The sequence below is a fragment of the Polypterus senegalus genome, chromosome 2 (assembly GCF_016835505.1).
Source record: "Polypterus senegalus isolate Bchr_013 chromosome 2, ASM1683550v1, whole genome shotgun sequence".
In the NCBI taxonomy this organism is placed as follows: Eukaryota; Metazoa; Chordata; class Cladistia; order Polypteriformes; family Polypteridae; genus Polypterus; species Polypterus senegalus.
This window is the reverse complement of record NC_053155.1, coordinates 282,622,957-282,642,316: the sequence shown is the minus strand read 5'-3', so window position 1 is coordinate 282,642,316 and position 19,360 is coordinate 282,622,957.

The window sequence follows — 19,360 nt, the reverse complement described above, 5'->3', positions numbered from 1 at the left end:
CACACTCATTCCGGTCACAAATTCTGGTCTGGTCTTACTCCAAAACATCCATCCATTTTCCAACCCGTTGAATCCGAATACAGGGTCACGGGGGCCTGCTGGTGCCAATCCCAGCCAACACAGGAACCAATCCTGGGCAGGGTGCCAACCCACCACAGGACACACACAAACACACACTAGGGCCAATTCAGAATCGCCAATCCACCTAACCTGCATGTCTTTGGATTGTGGGAGGAAACCGGAGCACCCGGAGGAAACCCACGCAGACACAGGGAGAACATGCAAACTCCACACAGGGAGGACCCGGGAGGCGAACCCGGGTCTCCTAACTGCGAGGCAGCAACACTACCACTGCGCCACCGTACTCCAAAACATTAGTACATAATTGAAAGACAGGGAGAAATACACTAAAATAATTTGTCACAGAGCCCAGAAAACCTGCAGATTGGCAACTCTAAAGCAGCACCATATGAATGTGTGGGTGTATTCCATATGGTCAACTGGTGTCCCATAAGGAGGCCATTCCTGCTTTGTATCTACTTATGTCCCAGAGGTGGAAAAAGCAGGTTCAGAAAAGGAAAGGGCAGATCTTCAGTTTTGCACCCCACTTTGGCTCATGGCTGGTATGCCAGTTCTGCTGATCATCCAGGTGCTCTTGAGTTCCCTCCTACCAAGAATACTTTGGAGTCTAATGGAGGCTCCTCTCCTGGATTGTATTTGGTAGTACCATTCACCTGGCTGACAACCCCTACCTGGCTGTTATCCTGATTTTGACATTTTTGTTAAATTTTGAGTTTTTCTCTCTTTTGTTATGCTTTGTTTGTCAATGAACTCTAAAGAATATAAAAACATAAGGTAAGGCAATAGCAGTAGCAGTAATGTACTAAAGGGTTGTCTAACTCACATTCCACACGGTACTATAACCCTTAGATCCAGGTCTAGATGCAGCACCGAAGGTATCATTAGATCTTTACTATCTCCCTGCCCACTAATATAAATAGGAAAAATGTATCACACTGTCAACATTGCATCTCAAAACACAAAAGTACTATAAGAACACAATCTCTTAAACATTTAGTTTAATGACATTTTGTTGAAGTATGTCATCATCACTCTGACTTGAAGTGTACAGTGTTAGAGGTAGTCAAACGCACCGCGACCGGGAGATTTTAGCATTTCCCTCCTTTGCCGTGAAGCGTCCTTGATCTACAAGTTGAACTTGTTAAACCCTTAATAAAGCACATGACTACGACTGTTTTCTTTAAAGTTCTTTTCCCTGTCACTCCTTGTGCACATCTGCACAATATACATGGCTGACAGAAGCCTCCATTACAGTCCTATATTTTGGTAAAGCTGATGTGTTTCTATCCAATTTTCATTTATTACCTTGGTGTTACATTTACACTCAGCTTAGCATTTTCCTTCTCAATTTTAATCTTTATCCTCTTCATATTATTGCTTCATTTCAGCCTGTAGTTGAAAATCCAATAAAGCATTTCATCCATTTGTGTTTAAGCTTAACCAACTATACAGATGAGCCCCTGCTAGCCCATTATTGTTTCTTATTTTTTGTGCTGCCCTGATTTTTTTATTAATTCTTTTACAATTGCTTTTTATCTATTTCTATTTGTACTGGAATTAGTTTCTTTGGTTGTTACTTAGTTCAGTGTCCAAGTCCAATTGAGTTTCCATCACTGGTTTAACCTTTGAAAGATATCTTTTCCTCATACAAAAGGTATTCAGTTTCACTGTTCCTTTATATCTCTTTCTCTTCAAGGCATATATAGTATTCAAATCTTTATTCACTTCTTTTTATTTAGAAATGTTTGCACAAAGCGTTGCCCTTGAAATGTTGGCCCACCTCCTACCCAGTGCTGCCACATTTCTATTTGACACCTGTGAATTTACAGGTCTGGAAGGGATATTTCTATATTGTTACAGAAGACAAGGGTTGGCTGACATCCCTGCAGGGACATCTTTGTAAAAGAAGGGTGGAAGGAGATGGCCACCCAGTGCCATGTGCTCCCCAGTATGATAGGTGGCAGCAGCTCTCTGGGTGGTCTCCCATATACAAACCCACAGGGCTTAATGGGAACTGGAGTTTAAATGGACAGGCCCACTGGGTATTGAGCAAGCCACCAGAAGAAGATATGGGGAGAAGTTTTCCTTATTTTAGGGAGGTTCTACCTGACCCAGAAATGCTTCCTGGATGCAACATGGTATCACCAGAAATACTCTTAGATCTCGTATGAAGGATGAAGCTCACAGAGGAGGACTGGAGTGAGAGAAGGAAACAAAGAATGAGGAGAAGGATTTTCTATAATGATGTTGGACAAAGAAGCCTGTATTGGAAAGGCATTCATGCAATAAATCATTTGTTTACACCCAGGGCTTGTGTCTGTATTATTGCGTGTGAAGTTTGTGATGCTGGAATGCTCCCTATAATATTTACTGTACATTGTTTTGAACATATATTTTGGAAATTATTTTGTTATTTAGAAAATTTTCTGTGTATATTTTTCCTGTTGTATGTATACAGGGACTTATTATTTTTATTGGTTAAAAATTTGTCATTGTTATATATTTCTTTCCACTGGATGTATACTGTAAGTGCCAGGCAGGATTATCTGGCATCTCACCTGGGAGAAAAGGGACACATCGGTAATCATGTGGACACCTGCAGGACATGATGGGAGTTGTAATACTGAGAGTCATCAATGCCTTTACTATCCAGGAACTGCCTAAAGAGTCTGGCCACATGAGACCAGGCACTGTCCCGCACCAGGAGGAACCCAGGGCCCACTGCACAAACATAAGGTCTGACAATGGGTCTGAGGATTTCATCGCAGTACTTAACAGCAGTTATGGTACTGTTGCCTAGCATGTGGAGGTCTGTATGACCCCACAAAGATATGCCTTCCCAGACCATCACTGATCCACTGCCAAACCAGTCAGGCTGGATGACGTTGCAGACTGCATAATGTTCACTATGGCGTCTCCGGATTCTTTTACGTCTATCACATGTGGTCAGGGTGAACCTGCTCTCATTTGTGAAGAGAACGGGGCACCAATGGCAGAGCTGCCAGTCGTGGTGTTTTCTGGCATATGCCAATCTAGCAGCGCAGTGAGAAGCTGTGAGCACAGGTACCATTAGAGGATGTTGGGTCCTCATGCTACCCTCATGAAGTCTGTTTCTGACAGTTTAGCCAGAAACATGCATACCAATAGCCAGCTGGAGGTCATTTTGTAGGGCTCTGGCAGTGTTCCTCCTGTTCCTCCTCACACAAAGGAGCAGATACCAGTCCTGCTGCTGGGTTGAGGCCCATGTCCAGCTCTCCTCGTGTAACGGACCATCTCCTGGTAACTCCTCCAAGCTGTTGAGACTGTGCTGGGAGACACAGCAAAACTTCTTGCAATGGGCACGTATGGATGTGCACTACTTGTGCAAACTGAATCAGCTGCGGGAACTGTGTCGTGCTTCCAGTAGTGACAAGGACACTAGCAAAACACAAGACTAGAGAGGAATTGTCTGTGACCACCAGCTGCAAAACCATTCCCTTTGTGGGGTTGTCTTGCTGCTGCCTCTCCGGTGCTCCTCCTGTTGTCACTTTCATTTGCACCACAGCAGGTGAAGTTGATTCACAATCTCCTTTGCTTCCTAACTAGACAGATTGACATCCCTGAAGCTTAACTGAGTTGATGTTAGACGGTGATGATTAAGTGTTCCCTTAATTTTTGAGCAGTGTATGTTTATTTTTTTTTTCAATACCAATTTCTCCATGTTTTGGTTGATTTTTCTGCATTTGTAGTACCGTTTCATTTTTATCATATCTAATTTTTTTCTTTCTGTGTTAACTGATTGTTGATTACTTTGTTTTTTTATGAATATATCATTGCTTGCATTTTTGGTTTATTCTTTTAAATACACAAAGTGCTGTGATTTATATCCACTGCTTATATGCATCTTGGCTAAAAGTTAGCTGTTGTTATAAGTGGGCTTATATTTTCTGTGACGGTTTATTTTGATGGAGGTGAAATGGAAAGAGAGAGAGGTTAGGAGCTTGTGCTGATACAGCGCATTGCCGTACCCACCACATGACAAACCAACTCAGGATCCCAGATTAGGACCTGAGTTTAGTCATGCAACGGGTGACACCTCAGAAAATCATAAATTGGTGCACAGAAGAAGCCATGATTTAATTGCATGACCAGTCTGTAGAATTTGGTGGACTTCAAGTGTATCACTTGAATTAGTGTCTGCCATTGGGAAGGCTTCTCAGAATGTCCATTCACTTCGTGCTCCAAGTTTCTACATTACAGAGCTGAAGGAAGCCTGAAGTATCAGGTGCCAGCCCACCACAGGGCACACATGCTCATACATTGTCAATTTAGGCTGGCATATTATGCTAATCTGAATAATCCACACTGGCATGAGGAGAACACAGAAACTCCATAAAGACAGGGACCGTACTAGGTATCCAACCCAGAAACATGCAGCGATACTGGTAATAACAGCACCACTCTGTTATCAATCACTTTGTGAAACATAAAGTGTAGTGTAAGTATAAATAAAAGTATAATTAATACGCAACCCCTGGTCAGAATTAAACATATTGATAATAAAGATGTTTAACACGGTACATAATTTACGCACAATAAATCATGCTCTCCTAACATAGGGAGAATGCCAAACAGCATTCTTTGTGTTTTTCTTTCTTTGGACTGCCGTTTTAAGGTTGTTGGATTAGACAGGTACAGCAGCAGCTTCTGATGGGTGGCTAATGACCCAGTCTGACACGGTCACGGACAATGAGTACAAATAAAAGCAAATATTCTTATAAGCCCCCTCCCTACTGCTGTAGCTGAGGTGAGTTTGAAGGCCAGGCTCACGCCATGTGGTGCACAGGTAATGTACACTCATCTAAAGGATTATTAGGAACACCTGTTCAATTTCTCATTAATTCAATTATCTAATCAACCAATCACATGGCAGTTGCTTCAATGCATTTAGGGGTGTGGTCCTGGTCAAGACAATCTCCTGAACTCCAAACTGAATGTCAGAATGGGAAAGAAAGGTGATTTAAGCAATTTTGAGCTTGGCATGGTTGTTGGTGCCAGACGGGCCGGTCTGAGTATTTCACAGTCTGCTCAGTTACTGGGATTTTCACGCACAACCATTTCTAGAGTTTACAAAGAATGGTGTGAAAAGGGAAAAACATCCAGTATGCGGCAGTCCTGTGGGCGAAAATGCCTTGTTGATGCTAGAGGTCAGAGGAGAATGGGCCGACTGATTCAAGCTGATAGAAGAGCAACTTTGACTGAAATAACCACTCGTTACAACCGAGGTATGCAGCAAAGCATTTGTGAAGCCACAACACGCACAACCTTGAGGCGGATGGGCTACAACAGCAGAAGACCCACCGGGTACCACTCATCTCCACTACAAATAGGAAAAAGAGGCTACAATTTGCACGAGCTCACCAAAATTGGACAGTTGAAGACTGGAAAAATGTTGCCTGGTCTGATGAGTCTCGATTTCTGTTGAGACATTCAAATGGTAGAGTCAGAATTTGGCGTAAACAGAATGAGAACATGGATCCATCATGCCTTGTTACCACTGTGCAGGCTGGTGGTGGTGGTGTAATGGTGTGGGCGATGTTTTCTTGGCACACTTTAGGCCCCTTAGTGCCAATTGGGCATTGTTTAAATGCCACGGGCTACCTGAGCATTGTTTCTGACCATGGCCATCCCTTCATGACCACCATGTACCCATCCTCTGATAGCTACTTCCAGCAGGATAATGCACCATGTCACAAAGCTCGAATCATTTCAAATTGGTTTCTTGAACATGACAATGAGTTCACTGTACTAAAATGGCCCCCACAGTCACCAGATCTCAACCCAATAGAGCATCTTTGGGATGTGGTGGAACGGAGCTTCGTGCCCTGGATGTGCATCCCACAAATCTCCATCAACTGCAAGATGCTATCCTATCAATATGGGCCAACATTTCTAAAGAATGCTTTCAGCACCTTGTTGAATCAATGCCACGTAGAATTAAGGCAGTTCTGAAGGCGAAAGGGGGTCAAACACTGTATTAGTATGGTGATCCTAATAATCCTTTAGGTGAGTGTATGTGCCTATTCTGTGGTGTGGAGTGGGTTGTCTTATTTAATAATGTTTATGTGGATCGGTATTTTCATATTTATTTAATAAATATGTGATCACAAATATACATGCAAAGGAGCAAAGGACTGTCCCCCAAGTATTGGTGTTTACTGTATGCAGTAACAGAGACAGCTTCCTACAATGAGCTCCCTTTGCCTCATTTGTGAGAATTTCAGAGCAGTCATCTAAATATCTGCTCATCACAAACCAAGAACAGATGAACAGAAGTAAGTTTGAGAAACGGCGATGTGTGTAAATCTCGGTACCCTGACAGACGTGCATAGCGTGAAGAAAGAAACATGAGAGGTGTCATTATTCAATGAGGGAGCAGCATTGTGAATTTCCCATCATCTGTAAAGTAAGGAGCGGCTCATGTGGCATGAGCTCCTTCCAGGAAGTATGAGCTCAGGTAGTTAAGAGAGAAGCCCACAGAGCTGAGGTCACCTAGATCAGGGCAGGACAGTTGGCTACTGGATATCAGCCACTGGTTTTTACAATTATTTACTTGTTTGAATTTCTTTATTTGGTCACAGACTGCTATTAAATGTTTTACTTTCTCTCTATTATAAAAAAAAAATCTTGGAAGGAGACGAGAAGTGATTTTCTCAGAGAGACACTTTCACATCCTGCGAGAAGAGACTTTGTGCCAAGAAATGTAACCACGCCCGGGGCCAGAAATAAAACACAAAGAGTAAATGACAAAGTAGAACGTCATAAAGAATTCAAAAACATTGGTGTGATACACATGCAGAGCAGGTTAGAGATAATGGAAGTACGAAAATTCAAAAGTCTCAAAAAAATGATAGTAAAGATCACATTAGTGCAAACACACGGAAATTATTACTCCGTGAAATAACGGAACAGCGAAAAGAGATTGAATATATTGTTCGGATTTAAACTTTAAGTCGGAGATTTGTAGATCGTCTAATTCATGTTGCCATCAGGGAAAAGTACTATTTCTTCCCAATGAAGAGGCGTATTTGCGAGAATTAAAAGATTTGTTGTTTGGTAAAAGTGAAATCCGACAAGAGAAAATTTCAAGCCCCGTGAGACCAGAGCTTATGCAAAGAGATCTGAAAAAGTCCTGCCCACATAACCACGCACACAGTTCAATCATTTCTCATTCGTGTGAATGCTATTGTCAGACACATTTGTTGTAGAGCGAAAGAAATGATATTCACTCACGGGCAGTTATACGTTAAGTTGTCACAACATAATTCCAAACATGGAATTAAAATTCAATGCGATATTGACGAAAAGGTAAAAGCGAGAAGAGATCGAATATATGGACGTAGGTGCTATGACAGAAGTATGTACATATTTTTTGGCATCAGGGAAAAGTAGTGATTCTTCCCAATGAAGAGGCCTATCCGCGAGAATTAAAAGTTTTGTTGTTTGCTGAAAGTGAAATCCACATACGCGTGCGGCAGAGACATGAAGTTGCTGCCGCGTAGTGCAGCCCTGGGGGTTGGCGAGCGGAGCAAACAGGGGTCTTCGCCCCTAGTAGAAATTAAATATTAATGTGGATTCAACTCCCAGAATTTAAAAAAAAAACTTTATTATAAACGCATTAGTGCCTTATAGTCACCTTCAGAGTGCTCCCCTTGAGATGCCATCCCCTTGTCTTAGCACTTCTCCCACTCCAGTTAGCATTTACTGTACTCGTTAAATATTTTCCCCTTCAGTGCCAATTTTAATTTTGGGGACAAAAAAGTCAAAAAGAATGAGATCTGGCATATTTTGGGGATGCAGCACAACAACCACACTGTTTTTGATCAGAAACTCTTTTGACAACGTGGTTTGTGCAGGTGGTTTGTCACAGTGTAAAATGCAGTTTTGGGTGTCCATTTCTACTGCAATAGACTTCACCTCCAGACTCATATGGGACAATTCATAGGTGGGTGATTTTACAGGAGATATCAGACAAGTGTTTGTTTTTCCCTGATGCTTCCTGTAGATGCCTCAGCAATTCAATGTAATGTCACTAAATAAGAGCTCAGGAAACAAACACTCTAGGACCAAGACAATCAGTGTCAAAAAATGCAATCATCACTGTCCATTGAAAATCTGCCCTGGTGCCATGGAGAAAAAAAAAAGCCAAAGTCACCAGCATTATTTGTAGAATAAACACCAGAAACACGCAGTCAATCAACTCAGCACAATGCTACTCGGCGGACTGGTCAACACACAAAACCTAGCAGCATATTAGATAACAACACCCTACTCCTGTGCTGTTGGTCAATTCGGGAAATATTTGGGTACCACCTCATATATTTTTACCTCAGAATGAATAAAGGTTGTTCATGTTAGTTTCTACCTTCTGTTAATTCTCTGCCTATTGTTCATTTTGTACACCAGAAAATCTTTTATTCCAGCCTTATTTCGAGTAAAATCACCAACCCATTAATTGTCCAATATGAGTCTGAAGGTGAAGTCTATTCCACTAGCAGTGGACTCAAAGACTTCAAAGAAATCTATCCCATTTTCTGAACTTGCCTTCTGCATGATTATGGACATCTCCTTACCCCTGGCCTCAAAGCACACAACTTCAAATTATAAGATATGTGAGTAGCACAGTGGCAAACTCATTAGCTCTGCTGCCACAGAGGTACAAAGTCCTGGGTTCAAATCTCATCACCATAACTGGTTGTCATGTTATTGCTGGTTACTCCAGTAAACATCCAAATCCCAAAGACATGAGTGGAAACCCTGATCGGTGACTTTAAATCGGTAACCTGTGCCCATGAGCAAGATGCGCAAAAAGATATGAATGTGCCAAAATATTAAGTGAGTATGTGACCAAAAACAAAAAGACATTTCAAAACAAAAGCTGTTATGGAAAAAGAGAACAATGGCTAGTCAAAAAGCAAAAGGTCAAAAAACCCAAAAGTCAAGCGGCAAGGTGTTCACATAAATAAAAGAAAGAAAGACATGAAAGACTCGATGACTAAGCAAAGATCGAGTAACCCCATCCTGTTTACATGCCATTGAGCTGACTGGCAGAGACAGCAAGGAGGAGGCATCCCATTGTATATGGGGAAACATGATGATGGCCTTGTACCCTTTGCTGGAAGGCCTTATTGTCTGACAAAGTACGGGAAACTGAAAAATGCTTTATAATATTTTTATCATAATTGGATTACAGTAACAAAGAACAATGACTTTAAGAAGGGGATTAACGATTTCTTTCTTATACCCCCAACAGATGTGTACAAATAAAGATTTTAATTTCTTACTTGTTCTTCACGTGATAACTGGATTTCCTTTTCACTAGTCAAATGGTTTAAGGAAAATGCTTTTTGGTTTCTGTATGCTGCAGTCTGCTGTAAACAGATTTCAAGATTTCTATCTTATTTCATTTTTTTTTCCTAAGTATCTGAGGGTTTGGGAACATGCGAAGTTTAAATATGTATGGATTTTTTCATTTCAGTTTTGTTTTTGAGGTGTTCACCTTCATTTCAAACACCCAGACACTACCAAACCACACAGTCACACATTCACCAGAAATATATTTTTGTATTAAACAAAATACCTTTTACAGTTTTTTTTTTCATCTGGCCAATAATCCACCATTCCTTTCCTATCCTTTTGCACTTCCATTCTCCTCCAGGCTAGCATTGTCCACCTCCTCCAGACTCTGACTCCTGCTTTTCACACCAAAACTTGACGTACCTCTGGTACAACAGAATTGCCACCTGGATGCACTTCCGGGTCCATTGGGACCTCTTCATATCAGGGGAGCCTAGCAGCACCTGAGAACCCCAGCACAACTGCCCAGCAAAACTACAATACACATGCTGCTCTGCAGGTGTCCAAAGGGAAGCCATACCAGATGGATTACCAAAACCCGGTGTACTGGGGGAACATAACCCCAGGAGGCAGTCTCCCTCTGTTCTTCTCTCATAATGGCCTCCCAACCAGAGAAAGGTACCAATAACCAACCCGGGCAGGGTGCCTGTCTATCCATACTCTACTTTTATTACAGCTTCCTGGCTGGGTAAGGAATCATCCATCCCGTGTCTTCTATGACAGTATTTTTATTGTTCCATTATGGCTGCCATTTAGGGTCTTCTATTGATAGCAGTGACCCCTGTTGCTGTGTCATGACAACCAAAATGTGTGATGCGTAGATGCACCGATGTAAAAGACACCATTGTAGAAGTCCAGGTTGTCCAAGATTGTGGATAACTTCAGAACAAATCGTGTGTGCTTTCATTAGTTTTGAGTTTTATGGCTCGAAAGTCTTGCTGTTTTTTTAACTCTGAAATTTGTCTTCTGTGTTGGGTTTTGACACAAGTTATAATAATTCATTTTTATGCTTCCTAAATATTTTTGGGTGGGGTTTCTTATTGATTTTTGTCCTGCTAATCAAAAAAATGAAATGGAAATTTTCTTAGCACGTGCCATTTTATTGCAGTTGCCTATTTTTGTGATTTCCTGTCATATTTTAAGTCTATTAAAACATTGCCTACAAAGTAAGCTGTTCTGTTTAGTGCACACGTGCCTGGGCATTCACTACGTGCAACACTAACTGGCTTTTCACGACTTTGGGCTGTAAGCATAACACACAACAAGGTGTCTTTTTTATTGATTTTTATTGATACGGGGTTTTTCCAGACTGTCTTAAGACTGCTGTAGTTAAACCCCTACTTAAGAAACATAATCTTGACCCTCTGCTTTTGAAAATTTCAGACCCATCTCTAACCTGCCCTTCTTAAGTCAAATTCTAGAGAAGGCAGTCATTATGCAGTTAAATGATCACCTCAATAAACATCCTATTCTTGATAAATTTCAGTCAGGTTTTAGAACAAATCACAGCACAGAAACTGCACTTGTTAAAGTAGTAAATGACTTGCGGGTAAATGCAGACAGAGGCCATTTATCTGTTCTCATCCTCTTAGATCTGAGTGCCGCATTTGACACCATTGATAACAATATTCTTAGAAATCGCCTTAGTCAATGGGTGGGCCTCTCTGGCAGTGTCTTAAATTGGTTTGAATCCTACCTGGCAGGTAGAAAATTCTTTGTGAGTTGTGGTAATCACATCTCAAAGACACATGATATTCTATATGGTGTTCCACAAGGCTCTATCCTGGGTCCGCTGCTCTTCTCAATCTATATGCTTCCGTTAGGTCAGATTATCTCAGCTACCATAGCTATGCTGATGACACACAGCTGTACTTATCAATAGCACCTGATGACTCCGACTCTTTCGATACACTAACACAATGTCTTATTGGTATTTCTGAATGGATGAATAGTAATTTTCTCAAACTAAATAAAGAGAAAACTGAAATTTTAGTAATTGGCAATAATGGATTCAGCGAGGTTATCAGAAATAAACTAGATGCATTAGGATTAAAAGTTAAGACAGAAGTAAAAAACTTAGGGGTAACTGTTGACTGTAACCTGAATTTTAAATCGCATATTCATCAGACCACTAGGACAGCATTTTTTCACTTAAGAAACATAGCAAAAGTTAGACCTCTTATATCATTGAAAGATGCTGAGAAATTAATTCACGCTTTTGTTTTCAGTCGACTAGATTACTGTAACGCACTCCTCTCAGGACTACCCAAAAAAGACATAAATCATTTGCAACGAGTGCAGAATGCAGCTGCTAGAATTCTAACTAGGAAAAGAAAATCTGAACACATTTCTCCAGTTTTGATGTCACTACACTGGTTGCCTGTGTCATTCAGGATTGACTTTAAAATTCTGCTTATGGTTTATAAAGCCTTAAATAATCTGCTCCATCTTATATATCGGAATGCCTGACACCTTATATTCCAAATCGTAACCTTAGATCTTCAAATGAGTGTCTCCTTATAATTCCAAAAGCTAAACTTAAAAGAAGTGGTGAGGTGGCCTTCTGCTGTTATGCACCTAAAATCTGGAATAGCCTGCCAATAGGAATTCGCCAGGCTAATACAGTAGAGCAGTTTAAAACACTGCTGAAAACACATTACTTTAACATGGCCTTTTTATAACTTCACTTTAACTTAATACTGATACTCTGTATGTTCAATTCATCATAATAACTATTCACAGTGGCTCCAAAATCCATACTGACCCCTACTCTCTCTTCTGTTTCTTTTTCCGGTTTCTTTGTGATGGCGGCCTGCACCACCACCACCTACTCAAAGCATCAGGATGCACCAACATTGTTGGACTGAAAGCCAGAAGTCTACGTGACCATCATCATCAGGTCCTTCCATGAAAACCCTAAATACAAAGAGGACTGTTTGACTTATGTTAGGTAGATTGCCCAGAGGGGACTGGGCGGTCTCTTGGTCTGAAACCCCTACAGATTTTATTTTTTTCTCCAGCTTTTGGAGTTTTTTGTTTTTTCTGTCCACCCTGGCCATAGGACCTTACTCTTATTCTATGTTAATTAATGTTGACTTATGTTTATTTTTTATTGTGTCTTCTATTTTTCTATTCATTTTGTAAAGCACTTTGAGCTACATTTTTTTTGTATGAATATGTGCTATATAAATAAATGTTGATTGATTGATTGATTGATTTCAGTGTTAAGTCTGAAAGCTGTTTTGTTATACAATGGTAATGTCCACCCATTAGTGTCACTGAATTTGCAGTACACACGAAAAAAACAACAAAAGACATGGAACTATTGTTGAAGTACATACAGTACTAACCATGTTGTCTGTCAAAAGCAGGTAACAGAATAAATGTAAAAATATTGGGTATATTTTGCCCTTGGTATCCTTGCATGTCTGAATCTCGCACGACCGGCACTTCCTCTGTTGAACCTGTTCTCATGTAACCTGCTTCTTAAACTCTGCCATTATTTTCAAGGTGCCTTGCTTGTCTGATATCCGCTTTTATACTTCATGTCTTTGAAGGCGACTCTCAGTGTGGCCCCTATGACTTTACTCCTGCTCGTGTGTTCCACACTTAAACTTCCTGTTTCGATTCCGTCACCAAAACCAAACCCACCAACCACACTAAAGCCAAACTGACCAATCAGATTGTTTACAGGGACTAAACACATATACAGACCTTAATGTTTTATTATATGGTAAATAAATAACAACTAAAACAGGGATCTGTGGAGATCTAAAGTAGTGGCACTGCTACCAGGAATGCAGCTCAGATATACCAAGTCCTGTGATTGGGACAGCCAGGCTCTTTAAAGAGTCTCATTACATGAAAAGAACTGGCTACTTTGTCAGAGCAAAAAAGAATGGTACATAAAAAAAAGATATTTTTTGCCTCTTCTTTGTGTAATTGTTCTTCATGAAAACAACAATCTAGGAAGATGAAAGATTTCAATATTTGAGACAGATGTTTCCATGAATAACTGATACCAAAATTAAGGAAGGCATTTGTTGTGGTCCACAAATCACACACATTATCAATGACAAGCAGGTTAAAGATCTGCTATTGGGGCCGAAAGAAGTTGCATGGATGTTGTTGAGAATTTTCTTGTCAACTCCAGAACACCAAACTACATCCAGGTGGTTGAAAACATGCTTCACGCACACAACACCATGAAGTGCAGCATGTCTCTTGGATTTCCTCTCTGCTGATCTTAGTGCAGACAGTGATGAACACGAGGAATGGTTTCGCTAGGACACTGTAACAAGTTTTTTCAGGGATAATGGAATCTATCAATGCTGGCCAAATATTGTTGGAAACTGAAACAAGAAACATCAGATGCTGAACACAAATAAAATTCAGCAGAAAAACATATTTAGGTCAAACAAACGAATGCAATTTGTCAGTGTTATCAAATGATTAAACACACTAAATTCAGTAAACGTTTATTTTATGTTTCTCCAAATTCCTACATGGTACAGTAATTATGAAATGATATTTGTGTTCAGGATGATCATTTCAGGGAGAAAAATGTTGCAAAATAATTGCTGTCCAGTGTATTCATGGTTTTTGATGTAACAATGTTTAACAAACTCCACGTGTGTTTAGTGATTGTTAGTTTTCCTGGTTAACAAAGTCCAGCCAGATCTTTATTTTCATTTGGATTTATCTCCTGGTCTCTTCCATAATCCTATTGCTTCTGGTCAGAACACAAGGTGTGCAGAGCAGGGTGACCAAACGTGTTCTTTAATTCTTTGTATTTCTCATTCAAGTAACTTTTGCAGACACTGCACTATGCCAGATGTTGCATACATGTCCTTGCTATCTGTACATTGGTGAGCTATATTTATTTGACAATCACATCAGTTGTATTGAAAGCAGACACAACATCTGTCCAATCAGAAGTCCTCTAATTGCCAGACTACCAAGCGAGACTCTACATAAGAGGAGGCAGGCTCTACATTCAGAATTAAACCTCTTGACAACTAAAGAAACCGAACAACTAATTTACAAATCCAGACATCATTATTATGAACATGGAGAGAAAGCTAATAAGCTTTTAGCGCAACAAATTCACAAGCAAGAAGTGCGCAACGCAATCTCGGTAATTACTAACACGAATGGAGATAAAATCATCGAACACAAAAATATAATGTGCACTTTTAGAGACTACTATAAATCCCTATATACTACTGAGTTTAAAGAAGACAATATACAATCTAATGCATTTCTGGATAAATTACAGATACCACAAATTGACGCTATTAGTGTGGAGGAGCTCGATAAACCTCTGTCATTATCAGAATTACTAGATGCTATAAAGTCACTCCAAGGTGGAAAAGCAGCAGGCCCTGATGGCTACCCTGCAGAGTTTTACAAGAAATTCTCCGCTCAGCTAGCTCCCCTCCTATTAGCAACATTTACAGAAGCCAGAGATAACCAATCTCTTCCACAAACCTTTCGCCAAGCACTAATCACTGTCTTTCCAAAACAAAATAAGGACTTATTACAATGTGCATCATACAGACCAATTTCACTTCTGAATAACGACGTTAAAATACTCTCTAAAATCATAGCTAGAAGGATGGAGAAAGTGCTCCCCTCAATAATATCACAAGACCAAACTGGATTTATTAGGGGCCGACACTTATCTTCAAATCTTGACGCCTGTTTAATGTAATATACTCACCAACTAAATCAAACACCCCAGAAATATTATTATCATTGGATGCAGAAAAAGCATTCGACATGATTGAATGGAAATACCTTTTTACTATTTTGGAGAAGTTTGGGTTTGGCCCGAACATTTGTGCATGGATTAAATTACTGTATACTAACCCAGAAGCTTCAGTTTGCATCAATAACATTTGCTCAGACTACTTTAAACTAGAGCGTGGCACAAGACAAGGATGCCCTTTGTCACCACTGCTGTTTGCAATTGCCATTGAACCACTGGCAATACATTGTCGAAATACTGATCAGATAAAGGGGATTAGCAGAGAAGGACTGGAACAGAAAATCTCATTATATGCAGATGACATGGTACTGTATATATCGGACCCAGAAAATTCTGTGCCTGCAGTCTTAGCAGCACTCACAGAATTTCAAAAGCTCTCTGGTCTCAGAATTAATCTGAATAAAAGTGTACTCTTTCCGGTGAATTCGCAAGCATATAATATTAGATTAGACACCCTTCCTTTTATCATTGCAGAACAGTTTAAATACCTCGGGGTAAACATCACAAGTAAACATAAAGCTCTTTATCAACAAAATTTCGTCGTCTGTATGGAAAAAATTAAACAAGACTTGCATAGATGGTCAACCCTTCATCTCACACTAGCTGGAAGAATTAACACTGTTAAGATGAATATTCTTCCTAAGCTCCTTTTTATTTCAAAACATACCAATATACATTAATAAATCGTTCTTTAAGCAATTAGATTCAACAATAACCTCATTTATTTGGAATTCTAAACATCCACGCATCAAAAGAGCGACCCTACAAAGACAAAAGGCAGAAGGCGGCATGGCTCTACCTAACTTCCAGTTTTATTACTGGGGCAAATATACAGTCGATAAGAACCTGGACACAAATAGAAGAACATACACAGGCATGGACCGCAATAGAAGTAAAATCCTGCAGTACTTCTTTGTATTCCTTGCTTTGTGCTCCAATAAACACACGTTATCGGCAATACACTAATAACCCAATTGTGCTCCACTCACTTAGAATCTGGAACCAATGTAGAAAGCATTTTAAGACGGAGAAGCTTCTTTCTGTGGCACCCCTGCAAAAGAACCACCTCTTTCAACCCTCACAAACATATGCAGTTTTAATATCTGGAAAAATTTGGAATTAACTTGCTTAGAGATCTTTATATAGACAACGTCTTTGCATCCTATGAACAATTACATTCCAAATTTAACATTCCAGCTACAAATTTCTTTCACTATCTTCAAATCAGGAACTTTGTTAAACAGAACCTTCCAGATTTTCCTCATCTTGCACCCTCATCCACGCTGGAAAAATTATTGCTCAATTTCAAGGAGTTAGACTCCATCTCTACAATATATAAAATCCTTTTACAATCCCTTCCTTTCAAAGATCCAAGAGGACACTGGGAAAATGACCTCTCAATTAATATATCAGAAAAGGAGTGGAAAGTAGCAATGCAGAGAATTCACTCAAGCTCCATATGCGCAAAGCATACAATTATACAACTCAAAATTATATATCGAGCACATCTGTCTCGACTAAAACTCTCAAAATGTTTCCAGGGCATGATCCAACCTGCGAACGTTGCAACCAAGCCCCAGCCTCACTAGGTCACATGTTCTGGGCCTGCACCAAATTAACATTATTCTGGACAAAAATTTTTAATTACCTCTCAGACAGTCTTGGACTCACAATCCCTCCTAACCCATTAACAGCTGTGTTTGGGGTTCTTCCAGAGGGTCTTAAAGTGGAGAAAGACAAACAAATTGTGATTGCATTCACTACACTGTTGGCACGCAGACTTATTCTGATAAACTGGAAGAACCCAAACTCTCCTCTTTTAAGTCAGTGGGAAACTGATGTGTTATATTATTTAAAATTGGAAAAATCAAATACTCAGTTAGAGGATCTGTGCAGACTTTTTCAAAACATGGCAGGATCTAATCAGTAATATTTTGAAATGATTTTATAAAGCACAGAGAATTTGTTGATTTAGGTATTTTTAAAAGCCTTAAATTTTACACCGTTTGGCTTGCTCTCTCTCTCAAGGGTGGGGATCGATCTGTTCTTAGCATAATTCTTTTTTTTTTGTAAAACTTGATTGCTATGTATTGATTGTAATAAAATTAATAAATAAATAAAAAAAAAAAAAAAAAAAAAGAAGTCCTCTAATTGTCTATACCAGTGCAAGTGTTAGCAAGACAAGTTATTTTAGCTTAGCGTGTGCCCTATGCAGAAGTGAAAATCAAGTCCCCGGACAGAGAACCACCAGCCCAGCATCACCACAATATTTTGATGTTCTGCTTCTGCAAATTGCCGTGCAGCTCTCAGAAACATTTCTGACGGGTTTTGATTTCAACTTTGTGGTCTTGCAGTTGGTGTGTGTGACCCGTGCACTAATCATGCAGCCCGGGTGATTTGAGGACCTGGACAGGCCGTCGTCCTGCTTCTGTGGAGCTATATGTGTAAGCAGAATTATTGTGGGTCAAATATATGAATGTGCATTAAAATACTGGCCTCACATAGAGAATATGACAATATGAAAAAATGTAAGGCACCATTATAAGCCCACCAACCAATCACCACTCTCAACCCCTAGTCACACAAACAAGCAATCCCACCTGTCACTATTTCCAGGGGAATCTGGTTACTCTGGTGCTGAGGCAGTCCACTGTAATAGGAGGTTGTTGTAGGATGTACAGTATGTATGTACAGTATGGACTACTGGAGACTAAGGATCAATTTAGTCTGTGACAAAAATAAGATGACCTTTAGTCAACTAGCTCGAAAATCTGCATACAGAGAAGAAAATGCATGAGTGAGGAATTGTTTCAAAACCAGAAAAATGACTCACTTACCCAGAACAGGCCTACACAACAGAGTGTCATGGCGTTAGAAATGGTATTTTGTTTTCCAGTCTCCTTGTGTTTTTTCAGTTTTTATTTGGGAATCTGTACATGCAAATATATAAGTTTGGGATGCCAAATCCACTTTTGACATCTGTTTCTAGTTTGGGACTTATTTTGAGAGGATCAAAAACATTTTGCATATTTTCTGAAGCTATTTCATGGAGTGGTTGCCCATAAGATGCTTTGGAATGTCTTGATGCCAACATAGCAACGGTATGAAGGTCAGCATTACACACTTTTGGGATATCTGAGATTCAGATTCTCAAAAAGAACTGGCTTGTGTGTTTTCTTATTGCAGATTTTGGTGAAAGATGTCTTGCTTTGTTATGTTTTGACTACATTTTGATTGGATTAGTGTTTAGGATTTTGTCTGTTGGTTACGATCTCTCTGGCTATAAACTATGAGTATGCCAAATATGTCTTTTGCTTTTGGTCCCTTCTAAATCATATCTGCTTTTCCGCCACCCAAAGCAGGACAATACAAGTAGCTGGGGACCCCGTCATGGCCCTATGCTGGTCCCAAATAATGTACTGTGGTACATCCAGCCAAAGTTAGTACAAATGATCCTGAAAGGAGGAAATGATACACATGGACATAAAGTGGACATTAGATGGCATGTCCTACATAAACTGCATCAGCGACCGAACTAGCCAGGGGAGGATGTTTCTGGGAGATAATGATAGGTGTGTGTGGTCAGGAATCATCAGGCTATTACATGACAGGATCTCCTTGACACACCATTGTACAGTTTAACATCCTTTACCAAGCAGCAGACTTAACCTACTATTGAAGGCAATGAAGCCACAGGCTGCGACATCCGTCCTGTAGTGAACCATTTGAGAATACTGTACGGTTTGCTCTCCACATCAGTTTAAGGTACAATTACAGTAGTCATTATACACCAACATAATATTGGGAAGAAGATGATTCAAAACTAGCCCTTGTAAGTACAAGTTGCTCAAGTTCCAACACCAGTTCAAACACAGTCACCAATGATAAATAGTAAATGGCAGACATCATGATGTACACTCACAGCTTTTGATCCATAGTTAGTGTTACCCAAAAATCCAATCAGAGCTCCACATTACTGTAGTCTTGATGCCAGCACTGCTTTGGCCTTCATCATCAACTGCTACTCCTCCCATGGTTTTGACCCTCTGAGATCCTTTCCACTGAATGTAAAAGGTCTTTCTGTTGCCATCATGTCTACTATTTACTGGCAAT